General features: G+C 42.3%; 1 protein-coding gene across 14 annotated transcripts in view; it reads left to right on the top strand.

Moving 5' to 3' along the window:
* Positions 1-20,138, top strand: part of LOC138764513 (teneurin-3) — a 4,541,667-nt gene that overhangs the window by 3,082,803 nt on the left and 1,438,726 nt on the right. Inside the window, exons 2-3 of one of the 14 annotated variants that reach the window (XM_069940625.1) lie at positions 146-268; positions 4,668-4,949. The exons of 12 other annotated variants lie outside the window; for them this stretch is intronic. The gene's annotated coding sequence lies outside the window, so the exon portion shown is untranslated. The remainder of the gene's footprint in view (positions 1-145; positions 269-4,667; positions 4,950-20,138) is intronic. One more of the 14 variants, XM_069940632.1, reaches the window with a different exon arrangement.

The raw sequence follows: 20,138 nt of genomic DNA, 5'->3' as shown, positions 1-20,138 counted from the left end.
GGGTGTAGGTTAATTGAGAGTAAACTGGGCAGCACAGACTCATGGGCCAAAATGGCATGTTACCATGCTAAATGTCTATATTAAAATAAATTTTAAAATTACATAAATGACATCACATATAACCCTGAGATTCTTTTTTTTCCAGAAGGTGAGGCAGAATTGCCACTTATTGGTAGTGCAAGAATTTGTACTCAATGTACACGTATAAACAAATGAAGAAATGTAAACAAATTGACTGTGCAATACAGAGAGAAAAAAAATCAATAAGGTAATTGAGTTTATTGTTGAGGAGTTTGATGGTGGAGGGGCAGCAGCTCTCCCTGAACCTGGTGGCACTAATTTTTTGGCACCAATACCTCTTTCCTGGTGGCAGCAGCAAGAACAGAGCATGTGCTGGGTGATGTAGATCCTCAATGATTACTGCTGCGTCAGCAAAGACCAGCTTCTTCAATCTTCAGATATTATGGGAGAGTTTGTTGTCCTGATACTGTGACAGATTGTGTTATATTTTATATTGTATATTGATATGTATTAAAGGAGATAAATTGTGGGGTTTTTTAATGTAGGTCACAAACACAAATACTTCACAACACAGATCTTATTTAAAATGCCAGAGCTCTGCTCAAGCCAGACAGTCCAGGCTCCCAGTGCCTTTGTAAAGACAATGGAAACTGCTTTGCTGAAGGACTTCACAAGTATGGGTTAATTTGGACATGCTGTGGAGTGATGGATTATTGTTCTGGAAAGTAGTAGATGAACAAACTTGGAAGATTAGGTGCGGAGCCGCAGTCTGTCTGAGGGCAGTTGGCTGTTCTAAGAAGATCATGTGGTTTTCTCTGAGTGAGAGAGGGAGAGAGAGAATCCAGTTCTACAGTTCAGCAGCAGCAGCTGGGACTAGAACAGGACAAGCTGGCAAGCTTGAGAAAAACCCCCATTTTGAAGGCAGGTTGTGAGTTCTTAGTTCAGCCTGGTCAAAGCCCTTTTGGTCCAGACAAGAGGAGAGGACTGGCTGCATTATGTTTCATATGAAATAAGGGAAACAAAAAGGAACTGTGGTGACCTGAAAGAAAGAGGTTATCATCTGGAAAACCCTGATGGGGGGCAAGTTTCTTCAGCAAGATGCTCAAATGGCTGATCTAAAAGAATCAGTTGTGGGTGTTCAACGAGCACCCACTGACAAGAGCCTTCCTGAGCGGTAACCATTTACCTTTAAAGCACCAAAGCCTGGTGAAGATTCATAAATGTTAAATTCTGTGCACAGTATAAGAATTGCCTGCTACCGGTGAACTTGGAGGAGTGAGAAGTGAGATTCTTCTTCTTTGGCTTGGCTTCGCAGACGAAGATTTATGGAGGGGTAATGTCCACGTCAGCTGCAGGCTCGTTTGTGGCTGACAAGTCCGATGCGGGACAGGCAGACACGGTTGCAGCGGTTGCAAGGGAAAATTGGTGGGTTGGGGTTGGGTGTTGGGTTTTTCCTCCTTTGTCTTTTGACAGTGAGGTGGGCTCTGCGGTTTTCTTCAAAAGAGGTTGCTGCCCGTCGAACTGTGAGGCGCCAAGATGCACGGTTTGAGGCGATATCAGCCCACTGGCGGTGGTCAATGTGGCAGGCACCAAGAGCTTTCTTTAGGCAGAATTAAATAACTTTTCTGAATTTATACATACATTACTTGCACGTGCACTTAGAATTAGAAGGAGGTTAAGTTACGTTAAATTAAGTTAATAGTAACAAATTAAAGTTTGATGCTGTTTTTATGTTAAAAGAAAATTAAAAGTAAATTTTCTTTCAGTAACCATTTGTCTTGGTGAATCTCTATTGCTGCTGGGTTTTGGGGTCCTCTGGGCCTGTAATATTACCATGACTCCAGGCTGTCTACCATGCAAATTCATTTGTTTATTGACCACATAAAATTTCACATTTGTAAAACTGGGATTCAAAGCAATAGGTTTAAGGAATGCTAAAATAATTCATCTATTGCAATGTGGCAGTGATTTGTAGTCACAGAGCAGCAGCGCGAAATCTAAAGTGAAATATAAAGTACACGGATGAGGCGAGTGTCAATTCAAAATGCCATAATGTTTTCACTGTCAACCAAAAGCATCCAAGTCTAAATTCAAGTTAATTAGCCAAAACTCCACATGTAATGTGATTTTTTTTTTAAATTAGGGAAGACTTTATGATGGCAAAAAAAACTAAAAGAAAGCATCTACACAGTACTGACAATGGAGAATTTAGTTTATAAACTACTTAAAGCACCAGCGGAAGCGCTGGAAAGCAGGATAATCTCAAGGCAAAAGTGGTTAAATAGGCAGTCCATCAGCAAGAGCATCGACTCATCCACAGATTCCTCAGTCAAGCATCATAAAGGAATTCTATTGTCAACATAAAAAGAAATGGGAAAAGTATTGAAGACTTTAGGTTAGATAAAATGCTTTACTGAGTTGTGGATATGAGGAGTTAGTGATATGTGTTGCAGATGAGTGTCTGTATTGGTACACAAAACTAACATAAGGTGGGAAATATCCCCAGTGATCTTTAAACTGTAGTGGACAAGGTTTATAACGAGAGTCCAAAATTGTGTCCACAATCAAAATGGGGGACTTACTGCCAAAATTACAGAAGAAAATCTTTGAATAATAAAAGTAATGTTTAGGCTGCTGGATGAGTCTTCTTTCTTTGGCTTGGCTTCGCGGACGAAGATTTATGGAGGGGTAATGTCCACGTCAGCTGCAGGCTCATTTGTGGCTGACAAGTCCGATGCAGGACAGGCAGACACGGTTGCAGCAGTTGCAAGGGAAAATTGGTGGGTTGGGGTTGGGTGTTGGGTTTTCCTCCTGTCTTTTGTCAGTGAGGTGGGCTCTGCAGTCTTCTTCAAAGGAGGTAGCTGCCTGCCGAACTGTGAGGCGCCAAGATGCACGGTTTGAGGCGATATCAGCCCACTGGCGGTGGTCAATGTGGCAGGCACCAAGAAATTTCTTTAGGCAGTCCTTGTACCTCTTCTTTGGTGCACCTCTGTCTCGGTGGCCAATGGAGAGCTCGCCATATAACACGATCTTGGGAAGGCGATGGTCCTCCATTCTGGAGACGTGACCTACCCAGCGCAGTTGGATCTTCAGCAGCGTTGATTCGATGCTGTCGGCCTCTGCCATCTCGAGTACTTCGATGTTGGAGATGAAGTTCAATGGAAACAAATATACATTTGAACAGAAGATTGTGGATAGATAGACAACAGACTCGCCAAGGCAAATAGAGCCTTTGGAAGACTACACAAAAGAGTCTGGAAAAACAACCAACTGAAAAACCTCACAAAGATAAGCGTATACAGAGCCGTTGTCATACCCACACTCCTGTTCGGCTCCGAATCATGGGTCCTCTACCGGCATCACCTACGGCTCCTAGAACACTTCCACCAGCGTTGTCTCCACTCCATCTTCAACATCCATTGGAGCGCTTTCATCCCTAACGTCGAAGTACTCGAGATGGCAGAGGTCGACAGCATCGAGTCCACGCTGCTGAAGATCCAGCTGCGCTGGATGGGTCACGTCTCCAGAATGGAGGACCATCGCCTTCCCAAGATCGTGTTATATGGCGAGCTCTCCACTGGCCACCGTGACAGAGTTGCACCAAAGAAAAGGTACAAGGACTGCCTAAAGAAATCTCTTGGTGCCTGCCACATTGACCACCGCCAGTGGGCTGATCTCGCCTCAAACCGTGCATCTTGGCGCCTCACGGTTTGGTGGGCAGCAACCTCCTTTGAAGAAGACCGCAGAGCCCACCTCACTAACAAAAGGCAAAGGAGGAAAAACCCAACCCCAACCAACCAATTTTCCCCTGCAGCCGCTGCAACCGTGTCTGCCTGTCCCGCATCGGACTTGTCAGCCACAAACGAGCCTGCAGCTGACGTGGACTTTTACCCCCTCCATAAATCTTCGTCCGCGAAGCCAAGCCAAAGAGAATAAAGGATTCCAACTAGTCAAAGTAAAAATGAAAGCAATTTTGATAGAGAATATAGATCCTTGTACAATGTTCAATTGTGTAACATCAGTGACACTATTTCTCATTTTACAAATTTTAAAAATGTAATTAAGATAAAGAATCATAAAGGGGCCATTCAATCTCTGCAAGAAGTTCATAGAAATAATATACATTGATGCGTTATGTCAAAACTTGCTTTGCCTCAAATTATAGAGCAGTAATCATTATTAACCAGAAAACAATCTTATTTGGATCATATAGATTATCAAACTGTAGGAACAAAATACTGTATGCTCCAATTGAGAAAAATGCATTAACTTAGGTTGCTATTGACAGACATTTCAGTTTAGTCACAGGTTATGAGTTATGTACCAGCAATTCTTGCTCTAAAATGTTGAACCAATTGTAGGTGCATATCAGAATTCAAGCACTGGAAGTAGGAGTACATTGCTTATTTTGTACAATTAAAGACCATTTTTGTAGGTTCAACTGTGGTGATAGAAATATCCTCAATTAGATATATCAGAAGGACGGTGTGAATGAGATAAATATCCAGATGTAGTCATGAGGCTGTCCTTTAAAAGGACATCTGAGTTAATGATGGAAGACGGTTGTGTAAAGTGTGGGCATAGAGCTGTCATCATTAAGAATGATGAGAAGATAGATTTCAAATGTTTTTTTTCACACTGAACAGACTGGCATCTTGGGCACAAAGGCAATCACCAGAAGTCTTGTTTATTGAGTTGACTTGAGAAAAATCAAGTTCAAGATCATTGTCACATTTACCAAGATGTGGTGGTAGAAGATCTTTTTGCAAACAGGCCAGTGGACATCTCATACAACGTACAAGTAAGAAGGCATGGAGAGAGATTGTGAAGAAACATTGACAAGTGTACCATCTGTGATTACTGCAAATTCAAACCAGTGCAAAGCTGGAAATATCCAGACTGACTTTCCCCAAGACATATTGGTTATGGTAAGATAAAGATTGATAGAGCTTTAGTGGTTTCAATCACTTGACACAGACTGAAGTGATATATCATTTTCTGTTCTGTTCTACAATAGAGCATAATTTTGGAGATTTGAGATATATGTTCTAATAGCTTAACAGGAGGTCATCATTTTGTTCATTTCTATTCAACAATGAAACAAGATGGAGATAAGTGCATGCTCTTTTGACCACTTTAAAGACCAGAGAATAAGTCAAAGATGTACTAAAAAAAATGCAAGTGTGTTTGAGTGTAATTATAACATGTTGATTGGCAGGTTTCTTCTCTGCTAAACTACAGAACAGCATTATTTTCCAATCTACCCTCCTATTTAATTACACATGTATAAGCTATGTTCAATCAAATGTTGAGAATGGAAGGGAAGCGATTGTGACAAAAACCCAAATTATGTCGCAGGCAATAATGAATGAAGAGGCTTGCATGTTAAAACTACCTAACAAACGTGACAGCTGGAAATTGGACGATGGAGTGAAAATTGAATTATGCAGGGCAAAGAGATAGCTTGAGAAAAATAAGAAACAGGATTAGAGATACTCGTGTACACCACCTTATTCCTAGGAGGGATATAAAAGAGAATACCTAAGTAGTTGGTAACCATGCGTTCAAAAGGAAAATGTGGATTAAATGACCTAAGATTTCCTTTAAGTCAAGAAGTGACACCTTCCTGAAATCAAAAAGTTGATACAACATGAATCCCATTGAGTTGGTTGAAGAATCTCAGATAAGTTGTAGAGAGGTTATATCTGTGAATGACATGAAATTGTGAATGTGTCTTTCTTTTCAAAGAGAGGAAGACAGTGCAATACAAATGAGGTAAGACACATGCTTACATGAACAGCATATTTAGAGGGAGTAGAATAAATAACATGCACGTTTTGGCAGTTTCCCATGTCTCTTAATGATTGATTATATACCAGGCATGGCAAAAGGAAGGGAAACAAGATCCCACTCACCTGTTTCAAGAATGCTAAACCTGCGCTACAAATATTACACTGTACCAAGATTGACTGTATGTATGGGATTAACTCACTAGTGCCAGGTCTCCAGAAGTCCAACAGGATTACTAATACTTAACAAGTTTGTATTTCTAGAGTGCATTTCATGCCATAAGCCCATCCTAAGGCATTTCAAGATTTGACTCTGATCATGTGATCAGCACTTACAGTTGGACAAGTGAATGAAAGAAACGAATAAAGATGCAAGGGAGGTTGTTTCCAATCCCAGAGGTGAAGCAGCAACCTGATTTAATTTAATCTGATGTTAATTTTCCATGATGCTTCATAGGGCTACTCAAAACCAGACACGTGAGCAACAGACAAAAAGCAATCTGTTAGAGGTCTCAGCGGATCGAGCAGGATCAGTGGAAAAAAGAATTAATCAATGATTTGGGTCTGAACTTTTCATCAGGACTAAGAGTGTAGAGGAGAAAAGCCAGTATTATGAGGGCAGGGTGGGAGGGGTTGGACAGGGTCCTATAAAGAATTGGTGAACCTGGTGGGGTGGGGGGGAGAGGGACCATGGTGGTGGTAGGGGTGGAGGGGGGGGGTGTTGGTGGAGGATGACAGACAGAAGCAGTTGACTGGCAGGTGCCAGACAAAGAGAAATAAAAAATCAGGCAGATCAAACTTAGTCACATAGAGTGAGGTTGGAATGACTGGAGGGGAGACAAAGGGGTTCTGGAGAAATTGAGAAAGGAAGTTATTAGGGGAGAGCAAATTAGGCCGGAAAGGCCAAAGGGGATAGGAGGAATCCTGTAGGTGAATTGTGAGTGAAAAATGTTGGAACCATAAAAGAATTGGGTTGAGAATCCATGGGGTGACTGAGTGGGGGAAGGTCGGAAAGGGGAAAATGGTGGGGGCAGGGAGAAGAATGGAAATGCCTTAGAAAAGAAGAGAAGAGCACATTCCCTGAAATTAGAATATTCAATGTTCATACCATTGGGCTGTAGACTGCTTGGGATGAATATAAGATGTTGTTGTTCTACTTTGCGTTGGACAAATGGGAAGTGAGGTTAAAATAGCATGCAACTGGGAATCTAAGGATAGCCATAGCTGGTGAGGGAAGAGGTGTATGATCAAGTGGTGCACCTCCTGTGGTTGCAGGGAAAGGTATCAGGATCGCAGTGATGTGGGTGGGTGCATTTATTTTCTCTTTATAATTTAATTTAAGGAAAACTATAGTAATTTATTTTTTACAAAGTAGCTGTTTTGATGCAGTTTGGTGCATATGTACATTGTACAACGTTGATGATAATAAACTCATTGGGTCTCAAAAACACCCATCTTGCTGCGAATTGAAAAATACACTCATTGCTGTAAATCTGAAATTTAGACAGAAAATGCTTAAAACATTCAGTGATGAAACAGTAACAGATCCAAGGTTTCAATTTGAAGACACTTTACCATAGTAGCTGCTTTTATATGGCATTTTGTCCGATGGATTTTGGAAATTAATCTGCATATAACAACAGGCACCGCATCAACTTTATTCATTATATCTTCAAAGAACTCAGTTGAACAGTATTTGCCTTTAACAAATTCACACTGATTTTCATTTATTAACCTTTAGTTTTCCAAATTCAAATGAGCTAATTTAGTCCCAATTTATCCCGAAATCATGGTATTATGAATAATGATCTTGGGTTCTTGGTGGAAATTTTGCCTTGATTTACATGGTTACAACTAAAGGCACTTTCAACCAGGGAAAACACCCGTCTGTAGAGGCAGAGGTTCTTCGCCCTTACGCCTCAAGACTTACCTCTCTGAATGCACCGTTGCCAGCTCTGAGGCACCGATTCCAACCCTTCTTGGGGAAGGATTATCGGTGGAATGTGCGCTCCGCTCCCTGACCAGGATGTACAGCTGCTGCAAGCGGCTGGTTAGGGGCGGGCAGATGATGCCGTCAGTCCGTGTCCCATCACCCCACTCACCCCTCTCCCTCCATGATCCCCTCAAGGCAGGGGCAGCGAACGGGAGCCATCAAAGCAGCGGGGGCTGGCGGAAGCCTTTGGGGCGGCGGGAGCCATCAGGGCAGCTGGGGCTGTCGGGGCAGCAGGGGCCGCCAGGGCAGCAGGGGCCATCAGGGCCGCAGGGGCTGGCGGGAGACGTCGGGGCAGCGGAGGCCAGTGGCAGACGTTGGGGCAGTGGGGGCAGGTGGGAGCTGTTAAGCTAGTGGGGGCTGGCAGGAGCCATCAGGGGGCAGCCGGTGCAGGCTGTGACAGCCTCTCCAGGCTGCTTCGGCCTTCGGGGCTGCTCTCTGTGGCTCAAAATGTGGCAGAGCAATGGCTGTCTTCCCGACCCATAATGCCCCACACAGCCGGAACTGTTCTGGGAAACAGAGCAGTTAAGCTGCGTGGGGGAATTATGAGTCGGGAAGACAGCCATTGCTCTGCCACGTATTTATGATGGACGGCGCTATGGCACCAGTCTCCCCGCCTCCATTAGCTCCAGAGGGCAATATGAGGCTCCTCTCTATATGGATGCGAGCTGGAGTAGCCTTTTAGGACTGCTGTCTGAAAGATAAGTTTTAAATTTTTGATCTGCTCATGTAGCCGGCCTCTAGGCAGAGGCCTGACATGAAATGGCCTTAAGTCACAACCTAGGGAATCAAGAATGATAACTCTTCAGAACTTGACCCAAATAATCATCTCAGCAGGATAATTAGTCGAAATTTTACTTTCAATGAATGCCAAAAACTATCTCATCTGACAGCCAACCCTCTCTTACTTGCTTCCACTTTTCGCTTTCCTTTTTTTATCAGAATCTATAATGTGCCTCCACATCAATTGTCCATTTCCCTCTACAGATGCTGCCTGACTCAAAGAGTCTCCAGCAGTTACTTCTTTGCTCCAAGTTTCAGCCTCTGCAATCTCTTGTGTCTCCTAGAACGAAAAACAGTGGGTAGCTGTTTAGTTCCTTAGCGAAATTTGGCTGCCACATTCTCAACTTTTGAAAAGAGTCTGAAATATAAGAAGTTGGTTAAAAAGTGCTTTGAGAAGTCCTAAGGTTGTGAAAGTCATTGTCCACAAACTGTACATGCATACAGCGTGATAGCAGACCCTTTCAGTCCATGAACCCGTGCCGAATTGACCTGGTAAGTTTTGAATAATGGGTGGAAACTGAAGCACCCGGAGGATAGCCACAGAAGCACAGGGAGATCTTACAAACAGCCAATTCCAAGCCCAGTCACTGGCGCTGTAACAGCATTGTGCTAACCGCTATCCTAAACGTGCCCTCTATTTAAAGTCTTTTTATTCTAATTATTGTCACCCCAATAGACATCATGTGAAGGAGTTATTAGTAAATTGACAGAAATGATAAACAGGTTTACACACAAAATGGAGAATTGAAAATGGGCTCTGTGCTAACTAAATCTGTCCAGCGAGCCTGAGACTGAAAGGATTATTCAGTTCCTTCCTGCTAAACATTCAAGCTTCTTGTCTCAATAACCGAGATTACTTGCAAAAATGCTTGGATTCGGAAAGTGTGGGTAATGCTAACATTCTACATAGCCAAGAATGGTCTAATCTTGTCATTTTTTTTACACAGCCACTGAGAAGCAGAAAATATCCAGCTCCTCTGACAGTGTAAAGATGACCTGACGGAATTTATTTGCTAAATTCCATCCTGTAAATTTTTTTCCACCAAGATCCCTACGCATCGTTTATCGAGCTGTTGCAGTATAAATTGACCGCAGGCACCCCATAAGAAACTGGGCTAATGAATATGATGTTCACCCTCCGAGAAACTCCACAACACAGGAAGGCAGTGTAAAAGTGTTAGGAAAAGTGCTGTGTAAATGACCATTCCAGAGGTTAATTTTTTTTACCAAATTTATTCCTTTATTTCTATATAAAAATCATAGCTCATGATGGGACAGTCATGGGCCGTCGTGCTCACTGCCAGTCGAACGAAGAACTTTTTCATTCTTCTTCCAGTCAAAGTATTGTTGCCTGATTTTCTATTTTTATTCTGCTTTTTTGAAAGGAGGTAAACTCTTCACTTGTGATGCAAAATTCCTTTTCAATCCACATTTGGTTAAATGCATTTGAAAGCCAAGGTGCGATAAGGATGGCATCAACTGTTGAGTGGCTGATAAAGGCTTATTCGTCACAGTTCAAGCCAATCATTCTCTCAGTGGTTTCACATCATCTCTTTGTTTACTACTGTTTGTATCTGTCATTTGCACCTTGTTTGTTTGCATCTTTCTGTTTCCTATTTAATCCAAGAGCTACTTGCTGGCTGCTTTCCGCTCTTGTCTGTGAACCAAATGAGGCCATGAAGGTTTATAAAATGCTGTCTCACTGACTGGGCATCGCCACCTGGCCTGAGTGTATTTTTTTTTCAGCTCCACTGGAAAAAAGATCTCTCTGCAGACCCAAAAGAATCTTGGTGCAACAGTGCCTGAAGTGCCTCCAGTAACATTAGCTCTCAGCCCTGCCAAGATGAAACTATGGCTGGTAGAAAAACAGACGGTGCCAATGTGCAGGAACCCACTTAATTCATATTTATGTGGCAAAAGTGCACATCCAAGACAGTGTGATCTCTTGGTTGGAACTGAGAAGTGCAGATCAAAGAGTCCCACTGCATTAACAGACTTTTTGTTCCATTGTGCAATCTGGAAACAGAGGAGTAAAGTTCGATTAATTTCAGATACTACAGCGACTGGAATCTTGAATGAGCAATGAGAAGCTGGAGGGACTCGGTTAGGTGCTCTCCTGGGACCTGGATGTGATTACTGGGACCTGGGTGCGATTACTGGGATGTAGGTTCAGGGTGCACCTTTCAAATACCTGATAACTCGCCAACCCAGCGATTTAAGGGGGATTCCGCCCCTGTGACGACGTGGTAAGTTACGCATCACTCATTCAGTTCCCTTTCTGTTTCAAAGTTCTCCTAAATGCCCCTCCCCCACACCACCGTCAGTCCCCCCCCCCCAACCACCTGGATCCTGGCCATCAGAATCCCCCACTCCCACCCATCAGTTGCCTCACCTGTGACTTCACCAGGTTGTCCATTTCGCCTCTCAATTTGCCAGAGCAGACACCTGGGTAAATTTTACTAGGTCCACTGGCCACCTCTGGGTCCCAGTTGAACCCTTTCAAATAGCCATGTCCCCTGTCGTCAACCAAGCAAATTGTTCGGTTAATCCCATTTTACATGGCAATTTGAAAGGGCCTAATAAGTCATGTAGCACCCATTCCAACCAAAATTAAGTGACTTTCTATTCCCAGATATGGCCTGATCTGTTAGGCCCATCCAACTTCTCTTTGTTCATTCAATTAATGTCATCCTTTGTTTGGATCTGATTACCCATTGAGACCTTTAAATTGAGCGTCATGAACATCCATCCATTATGATCTATTTTCTGCATTTATTCTGTATTTTTAATTTAGTTTAATGAAAAGTATTGTAGTTTTCTTTACAAAGTACCTGTTTGGCTGCAGCAAGAGTTTTGGTGCATTTGTACATTGTATAATGATTGATAACAATAAAACTCATTATCATTTTCATTTCATCATTTTAGCATAGCAGTTAGTGCAACGTACCAGTGGGCGGGACTGGGGTTCAAATCCCGCGCTGTCTGTAAGGAGTTGGTTCATTCTCCCCGTGTCTCTGTGGGATTTCCCCAGAGGCTCTGGTTTCTTCTCACCGTTCAAAGCATTCCGGGGGTGGGGGGGGGGGGGGGGGGGGTGTTAGGTCAATTGAGTGCAAATGGGCTGCAGAGACTCGTGGGGCAAAAGGGCCCGTTACCGTGCTGTATTTATGTATGTTCCATGAGCATGAGAAACGAAGACTGTTCATGTAAATCACGTACAAGAGCAATTTAAGAGGAATGAAAGTAAAATCCTGGTATTGTTCAAAGCAACATTGAACCAATTTGGTTTGCCAATGTGCTCAAGAGAAGCAAAGCTGCTGTCCTTGGCTGGTGCGGCCTTGTAAGAAAACAGAAAATGGCTAAAATGTTCAAACCGTGTCTCTTTCACAGCCTTGGCTTTGGAGGAGTTTATGTCATCTGACCACTTGGGTACTTCCAGCATTTTCAAGGTTCAAAAAAGTTGAAAGTTCTGATTTATTATCAGAATACATACATGAAATCACATAAAACTTTAAGATTCATTTCCCTGTGGACCAGACAGAATCTCTACTTATTGGTAGTACAAAAAACTGTACTCAAGCTATGAAAGAGTGAAATGTAAACAAACTGTGCAATACTGATAACAGTTTGAAAATAGCATTCATTTAAAGGAAACGTTACTGACAAGATTTATGGTCAGAGAACATACATGACATCACATACAATCCTGAGATTTTTTTCCTGTGGGCAAGGCAGTGTTATCACTTTGTGGTGGTGCAAAAAAAAACTGTACTCAACTGTACTCATGTAAATAGATAAAGAAATGTAACAATCTGACGGTGCAATACAGAGAGAAAAAAAGTCCGAGCCCTTAAAGGAATCTCTACTTGAGTTAGTTGCTGAGAAGTCTGATGGTGGAGGGGTAGCAGCTGTTTCTGAACTCGGTGGCATGAATCTTGTGGCATCCATGACAGCAGCAGCGAGAAAGATGTCTGAGCTGAGTGGTGTGGACCCTTGATGGTTGCTACTCCTCTCTGACGGCAGCATTCCATGTATATATTTTCAATGTGGAGGGAGTTTTGCCAGTGATGTACTGGATTGTGCCCATTACTTTTTGCAGAGCCTTCCACTCAGAGGTATTGGTGCCCCCATCCCAGGCAGAGATGCACACTTTCCACTGCACATCTGTAGAAGTTTGCCATCATTTTCCATGTCATATCAAACCCACACTTAACTCCTGAGGAACTAGATGCACTGATGTGCTCTCTTCAAGACTAAGTTAGTGTGTTGAGTCCAGGAAAGGTCCTCCAAGATAATGACTCCCAGTAATTTATATGTTCTCCCTCTCTGATCCCCCAATGATTGCAGGATCATACATCTCTGGTTTTTTTCCTTCCTGAAATCAACAATCACCTGCCTGGTTTTGGTGAAATTGAGTACAACGTTGTTGTTAGTGCACCATTCAGCAAAGTTATCAATCTCCCTCCTGTATGCTGACTTATCACCCTTCTTTATACAACCCACTACGTGTTAACGTCAGCAAATTTGTAGATGTTTTTTTTAACCAAGCCACACAGTCATGCGTGTAAAGCCAGTGGAGCAGCGGGCTAACTACGCAGCCCTGTGGTATAGATTGTGCACATGTTCTTACCAATCACTGATTTGGGTCTGGAGGTGAGGAAATTCATATTCCAATCATGGGGCCCAGGTTTTGGGGTCTGCTGATCAGTTTTGAGGGAAAGATTGTGCTGAATACCAAACTGTAGACAATAAAGAGCATCCTGATGAATGCATATTTGCTGACCAGTGTTCCAGGGTTTTATGTCGAGCCAGTGAGATGGCATCTGCCATAGATCTGTGATTGCGGTAGACACTCTGGAACGGATCCACGTTGCCGATCAGACAAGAGCTGATATGCTTCAATGCCGGCCTCTCAAAACTCTTCATCACTGTGGATGTGAGTGCAACTGCTCAGTAGTCATTTAGGCAGGTTACCACACAGTTTTGGGACACTTCTACGATTGAGGCCTGTTTGAAACAGGTGTGTACCATGCCCTGCCAGGGTGAGATGTTGAAGATGTCTGTGAATGCATTTGGCAAGTTGGTCAGCACAAGTTTTCAGTACTTGGCTGTACTTTGACTGATCCAGATGCTTTCCTTTGATTCACTCTGCTGAAGGCAGCACATACATTATCCTCTAATACTGAAAATAGAGGATCATTAGGGAACATGGGAGTGTCCAGTGGTTCTTCCTTGTTCAGGTGGTCAAATATTGATGTGGAAGGCATTGGGTTCATCTGGGAGTAAAGCTTCACAGCCTTGGCTTTGGAGGAGTTTATGTCATTTAGGCCCTGCCCCAACTGTTGAGTATCCTTTGTTGTTTCCATTCTCATCCAGAATCTCCATTTCAACTGGGAGATGGCTTTTCAAAGGTTATACCTGCTCCTTGTGTCGTGTTCTGGATGTCCTGACTTAAATGCCTGTGCTTGGACTCTTAACAGGTTCCAGGGATTCTGGTTGGGGAAAGGCCTGAATTATTTGGTAGCGTCACACTCACCCACAGCTGTTTTGGTAAAGTCTGTAATGACCCTGAATGATTACAGATCCTTAGTTGAGTTCTTAAACACACCCCAAACTACTGACACGAGACAATCCAGTTACGGTTCTTCAGACTTCCAAGACCACTTTCTAGCTGGCCTGAACTCTTCACCCTCTCTTTTTAATCTCTGCCTGTATGAGCACAGAAAGAGCACAGCCAGGTGATCTGACATGCCACAATGCAATCCTGAGAAAGCATGGTAGGCCTTCCTTATCTTGGTGTAGCAATGATAAGTGAGCCCTGGTACAGCAGGTTACATGCTGGTGGTAGGTAGGCAGGGTTTACTGGTTAAAATCACCGACTATGATATGTAGTCCATCGGGGTGGGCCCTCTCTTGTTTACTGACTACATCATGCAGCCTTCTGGAAATTGGCATCGGAAGGGATACAAACTCTGGTGAGAATCACTGATGAGAACTCTCAGGGTAAATAATATGGTTCTGTTTTTGCTTCAGCTTTCCAGCATTTTATTTTCATAGCCTATATTTGACACCAGTTCCACATCAATGCGAAGATCCCAAAATGCTCTTTGGGTTGAGAACCAGCACCAACTCCTATCAATAAGAGTGGGTAGTAGATGTTAGTCTTAATATTTTTTATTTGAAATTTAGACATACAACATGGTAACAGTCCATTTTGGCCGACAAGCCGATGTCACCCAATTGCACCTACACGTACATTTTGAATGGTTGAAGGAAACCAGATACCCCCCCCCCCCCAACCCCGGAGGAAACACAGGCAAACAGGGGGTGAACGTACAAACTCCTTACAGACAGTACGGGATTCGAACCCCGATCCTGAGTGCTGGCACTGTAACAGCATTACACTAATTGCTACGCCAACTGTGCCACCCATGGTTATTGCTGGTGGTTATTTTCTGCCATCCCTGCCCAGTGCTTTTACGGGATTTTCGCTCGTCTGTTCCAATTTTATGCCTCCACATATCCACATGAAGTTGAAGTTAAACATGATTGACTTGTTCAGCTGCTGAACATCTTGATGTGGGGGGGGGGGGGGGTGGGCACATTGCAAAGGCGAGAGAAACAATCGAAGGAGGATAAACTTGCATTATTATCCTGTGCATTTACAGACACAGAGCACCAAAGAGCTAGGCACTGTTGAAACTGGACAACATATCACATTTTTTTTCAATTTAGGGAAAAAGCCAAAGAGGACTCATGGTGGAGCAGGAAGGTGATGACTAAATATTCAACCCCTTGAAATGCAAATGGCTGTAAAGTCAAGTATTGATTATCACAAACAAGCAAGAAAGTTTTAAATCTTTAGCTGGAATATAAGTTGTACTAATGAGCTTCTCTACAGTTATGCCATTTTTCAGACTATCTTATGACGGCAGCTCACACATTTATGGACAGCAGTTATTTGAAGGGAGGTATTATAACATGTAGCCTTGTTTACAGTCCTACTGATTGATTGTGTTGAACATGATCAGAACTGTGTCAAATTTTGTCAAACGTGCATGTTTTGAAGGGGAAAATACTGATAATTTTAGGTAGCATTTCCCCATGTGTTCTGTCTTTCTATTTGGAAAATCCATCATTTAAGAAAGAGTTGGATAAGTATATGGATGGGAGGGGGACAGAGGGATATGGGCAGAGTGCTGGTAAGTGGGATTAGAGGAGGGTACTTGGATCAGTGCGGACTAGAAGGGCCAAATTGGCCTGTTTCCATGCTGTAATTGTTATATGGTTTATATGGGCTTTGTTGAGTCAGGAAGGGAGGGAGTCTCTTTATCAATCTTTAAACAACATGAATGGAGACTTTGGAAATTCAGCTCCCCTGACTCAACAAAAAGTGGAGCAGGTCAATGCACAGGAGTAAAACCCAAAAGTCTACAGACACTGTGATTGAAGCAAAAACACAAAGCTGGAGAAACTCAGCAGGTCAAAGAGTGTACTTTATATAGCAAAGATAAAGATACATAACCAATATTTCAGGCTTCAACCCTTCATCAAGGTTTCAGGGTTGAGCCCTTCATCAAAGAACATGGTTTGACCAGCTTTGTGTTTTTAGAATCGATGCACACACTGGCTCGCATGCAGAGACACAATCCCAAACACTAGACAGCAAGAATCCATCAGCAGTGGACTTCATGCATGGTGCAGGAAGCAGAGTCTTTGAATATAATCAAGGCAGTGGTAGAAAGATGCCTGATAAGCAGAAGGCTGAAGGGTTACTATTGGCCTGTGGAGATGAGGTTGTAATCAGGGCAGACATGAGGTTATTAAATGGTGGAACAGTTTCAACAAGCTGAATGTCCTGTTTTGGTTCCTCAATTGTATGTTCAAAAGTCAAGGTTTGACTAAAGCAGCAGATGCTGAAACGTCCTTGCATCATTAATGGAAGAGTATGCTGGATTTCAAATTTGTATTGTATCACAGCTTCGATAAACTAAATGGAAATAATATGGATGAAGGAATGAACAACGGAGCTGGGCAACTATGTCTAATAATGAAGTTTTTTGTATCATGTCATTTTTTTTGCTGTTTTCTTATTGGGCATTGCTCACGAATTTTTACTTCTTATCTCTTCCAACAAGTTTGACAAAATAGTTAAGTCAAGTATTACTTCCAACAGTAGAGAAACAGGAGTATCAAATACTAGGCCCCAGCTTTACTTTCAGATGTGGGTCGAATGTGAGTAATCTATTATTAATTTGTAGCAATGACTGGATGAGCAGAGAAGACCTTTCATTTCAGTGGATAAAAAATGCAATGGTTTTAAATATACTGACATTTGTTTGATTTTAATTTTGTGGCTGAATTGAATGCTCTATTATTAACAACTTGCATTAATTTTCACTGAGAGTTCACTTTTCCAGGTTATTATTAAAACACTAGGGTTGGTGCAGGATCATTGCACCATGGGAAAGATCTGCTCACGTTATATCTCTCAGACCTCAATTGTATTTGTCATGTTAGGGTTCTTCTCTGACAGATTGTGCTTGTTGCAGCTACTCAAATGCACGAAAAACATAGACAAATAATAAATATAAATTAAATTGGCACATATATCGCATAGGAATTAAAGACGATGAATGAAAAGAATTAATAGATAAATATCCAGTCGCCTGCCTACACCTACACATTTTATCAGCATTATGTTTGGTGGCCTGCCTACGTTTTGCTCAACCCTTGAAGAGGGGCTCCAGCCCAGAATGTTTTTGACCAGCTGAGTTCCTCCAGCATTATGTTTTTACTTCAACCACAGTGTCTGCAGACTTTTGTCTTTTACCCCAAATGTTCATAGTTGCAGTCAAACAAAAAAAAAAGGTGCTGTTTTAATAGGGCAGACAGAACTTTACTAGTTTTGGAATCTGCTTATTGAATCAGAATTAGGATTTATTGTCATGAACAGGTCACTAAATTTGTTGTTTTGCGACAGCATCAATAGTGCAAAGATTCATATAAACCACCTTATAAAAGGCAAAGTACAAAAGTGCATGAAAAGTCAAAGGAAAGCAGGGTCTTTAGGTCATTGGTAGGAAAAGAAGGTTCAGGAACTTCAGCGTGGTCTAGATCCAGCAAAACAAAGAACTCTTCCACTGTTTTCTGAAAAGCTTAAGCAAGCCAGGGAACAATTAGAGAGGAGCAATAAATGCTGGCAATATTTACGTGAATAAAACCAATATTCATGGCTCAGCGAAGGTCCTATTCATGGTTTCAGTAACTTTAAAATATACATTGTTTAACATAATACTTTACTTTAATATGAAATAATGTGCTGTTTGAAAGCAAGTATGTACTAACTATTAAGCATTGCATTGACAAAAAATCTTTGTGCTTTCTGAAGTGCCGAGAGCTTGGAGTGTGAATGCTGAACTGAAAAGTTATAGATAAAGGAGGTGGATTGAGAATGTTGTGAATTCAAGAGGTGACATGCGGACAAATAAGGCTATTCACCATATCTGAATTCATTCAACTGAAAAGACTCTGCACAATATTCACTGGGTTTTTTCCATGGGTTATTGGGTCTGTGGGCACGGCGCTCCCTCTTACAAACAGGAAATAACTTGGTCATCAGGTGCAAGGTGCTCTTGGGACTGCTGTACATGGCATACCTGTGGCCCATCCTCCTCACCTGGCGGTCACCATAGAGCCTTTCTGGTTCATATGGCGATCCAAGATGAAAAGGGTCTGAAGGGTTACCAGGTAACGTGGGCAATGTGACCTCATGCTGATCATCACTTTCATGTGTGGCTGCATCAGGTTGTGCATGGAGCCAAAGTACGAGGGCTCCAAGTGCTGCTATGTTCTGAGGTTCTACTTGTCCCAGGCATTGTGCGGAAATGGGGCCTGGCCCTTCTTCACAATGTCCCAGTCAACTGGACTTTGTCAAACCACCTATCCTTCTGGAAATATTTTTTTCAGGCCCACACGTTTTTCACAAGGTCATCAGACAGTGGTCAATTCAGAACATCCAGGAGAAACTGGGAAACAAGAAGTCAATGGACCCGGTGGGTTGGTTCCCTGAGCCGACTGTTCAGGTCATCTGGTGGAATTCCTCACAAACAAGCACCAGGATGTGACCTGGGTGGAGGTGAGAGGAGCCAATCAAGTCAGATGCTTTCTGTCCAATCCAAACATCACCCGCCACGTATGTCCTCAAGAAGACTACAGTGGGGTGGAGACAGTCACCCACCTCTTTGCTGAATGCAGATTCGCAAAGAGTGTGTGGAGAAGGGTCCTTGTCACAGTTCATCTCCAACAGCAGCATTTCAGAAGACTCTCTGATCTATAGACTGTTCCTGGGGATGCACACAGAGTCAGACATCCTGAACTGCTGGAAGACTATCAACACAATGAAAGGCGCACTTTGGTCTGCCCGAAACCTGTTGGTTTTTCAGCACATTGAAATGTCGGCGAGGGAATGCTGCCAATTGGCACATTCCAGGCTGCAGGAGTATGTGCAAAGGGACTTATAGAGGCTTAGTGCAGCCAACACGAGGGTGCTGGGGGGAGGGACCACAGTCTAGAGTCCTCCCATTACTGGGCATTGAGGGACTGAGACCGAAGGGAAATCACAAGTGAAAAGGTGCCACAGGAGCGGTAATAGTGTGTTTAAAGAACAAAATATAATAATGTACATAGATGGGAATGTATAGATATGATTGGTGCTATGGGTGTGAACAGTTTTTTTTGTAAATAATTTATTGTGAATATTATTGGGAAAAAAAATCCATGGTTTATTTAATTTTGATGCATTGAAAAAAAATCCTGATATCTTTCCTTAACCTATTTTTACTCATTTGGACATGAGTTTTTTATCCTGCTTCTTCAGATTTATGGAGGCAATGTGTGTAGGGGTAGAGTTTCATACTATTCACTGACTTGAACATTATTGTATAATAAAAAATCTTGAATGAAATGTCCATTTTTCCATTGTAACTCAAACTTCTATTACTTGTAGCCTGTTTCTAAATCACCACAATAATTTGAATTTAATTAATGTGTTCACTATAACAAAGAACTCCAAGTCATCGCACAATGAAAGAAAGTATTTGCTATTAAAGCCATACAAGGAGAGACTGGGATAAATGATGAAACGCTTCAATAAAGTGATAGATTATAAAGTGCCTCTCACAGACAAAAGAGATTTAGGGGAGAGAATTTCAAGGATTAAATCCTTGGGAATTGATGAAGGAGTGACCAAATTCTGGACACATCAAGAAGACCGAATAGGAGGAATGTATTTATCTCAACAATTATTGAACTGGAAGAGATTATTGAATTTTTAAGGGAAAATATTGGAAAACAGTTGAAAGGTTATTAAAAAAAATGTGCTGTTGAACTGAGGATAAATGGACAGCAATCACACAAGAGGAATGGGTGAATTAAATATGTTCTGAGTGAACACATGGGTAGCAACGTATTGGGTGAATAGAACAAGAGAGCTGACCATTGGAATAGTGGAGCTGGGGAATAACATAGCTTTTGATAATTGGAACTGTTGATCTTGA

Source organism: Narcine bancroftii, chromosome 1, assembly GCF_036971445.1.
Source record: "Narcine bancroftii isolate sNarBan1 chromosome 1, sNarBan1.hap1, whole genome shotgun sequence".
NCBI lineage: Eukaryota > Metazoa > Chordata > Chondrichthyes > Torpediniformes > Narcinidae > Narcine > Narcine bancroftii.
The sequence above is the reverse complement of the archived record's forward strand: the minus strand, read 5'-3'. Positions and strand labels throughout refer to the sequence as shown.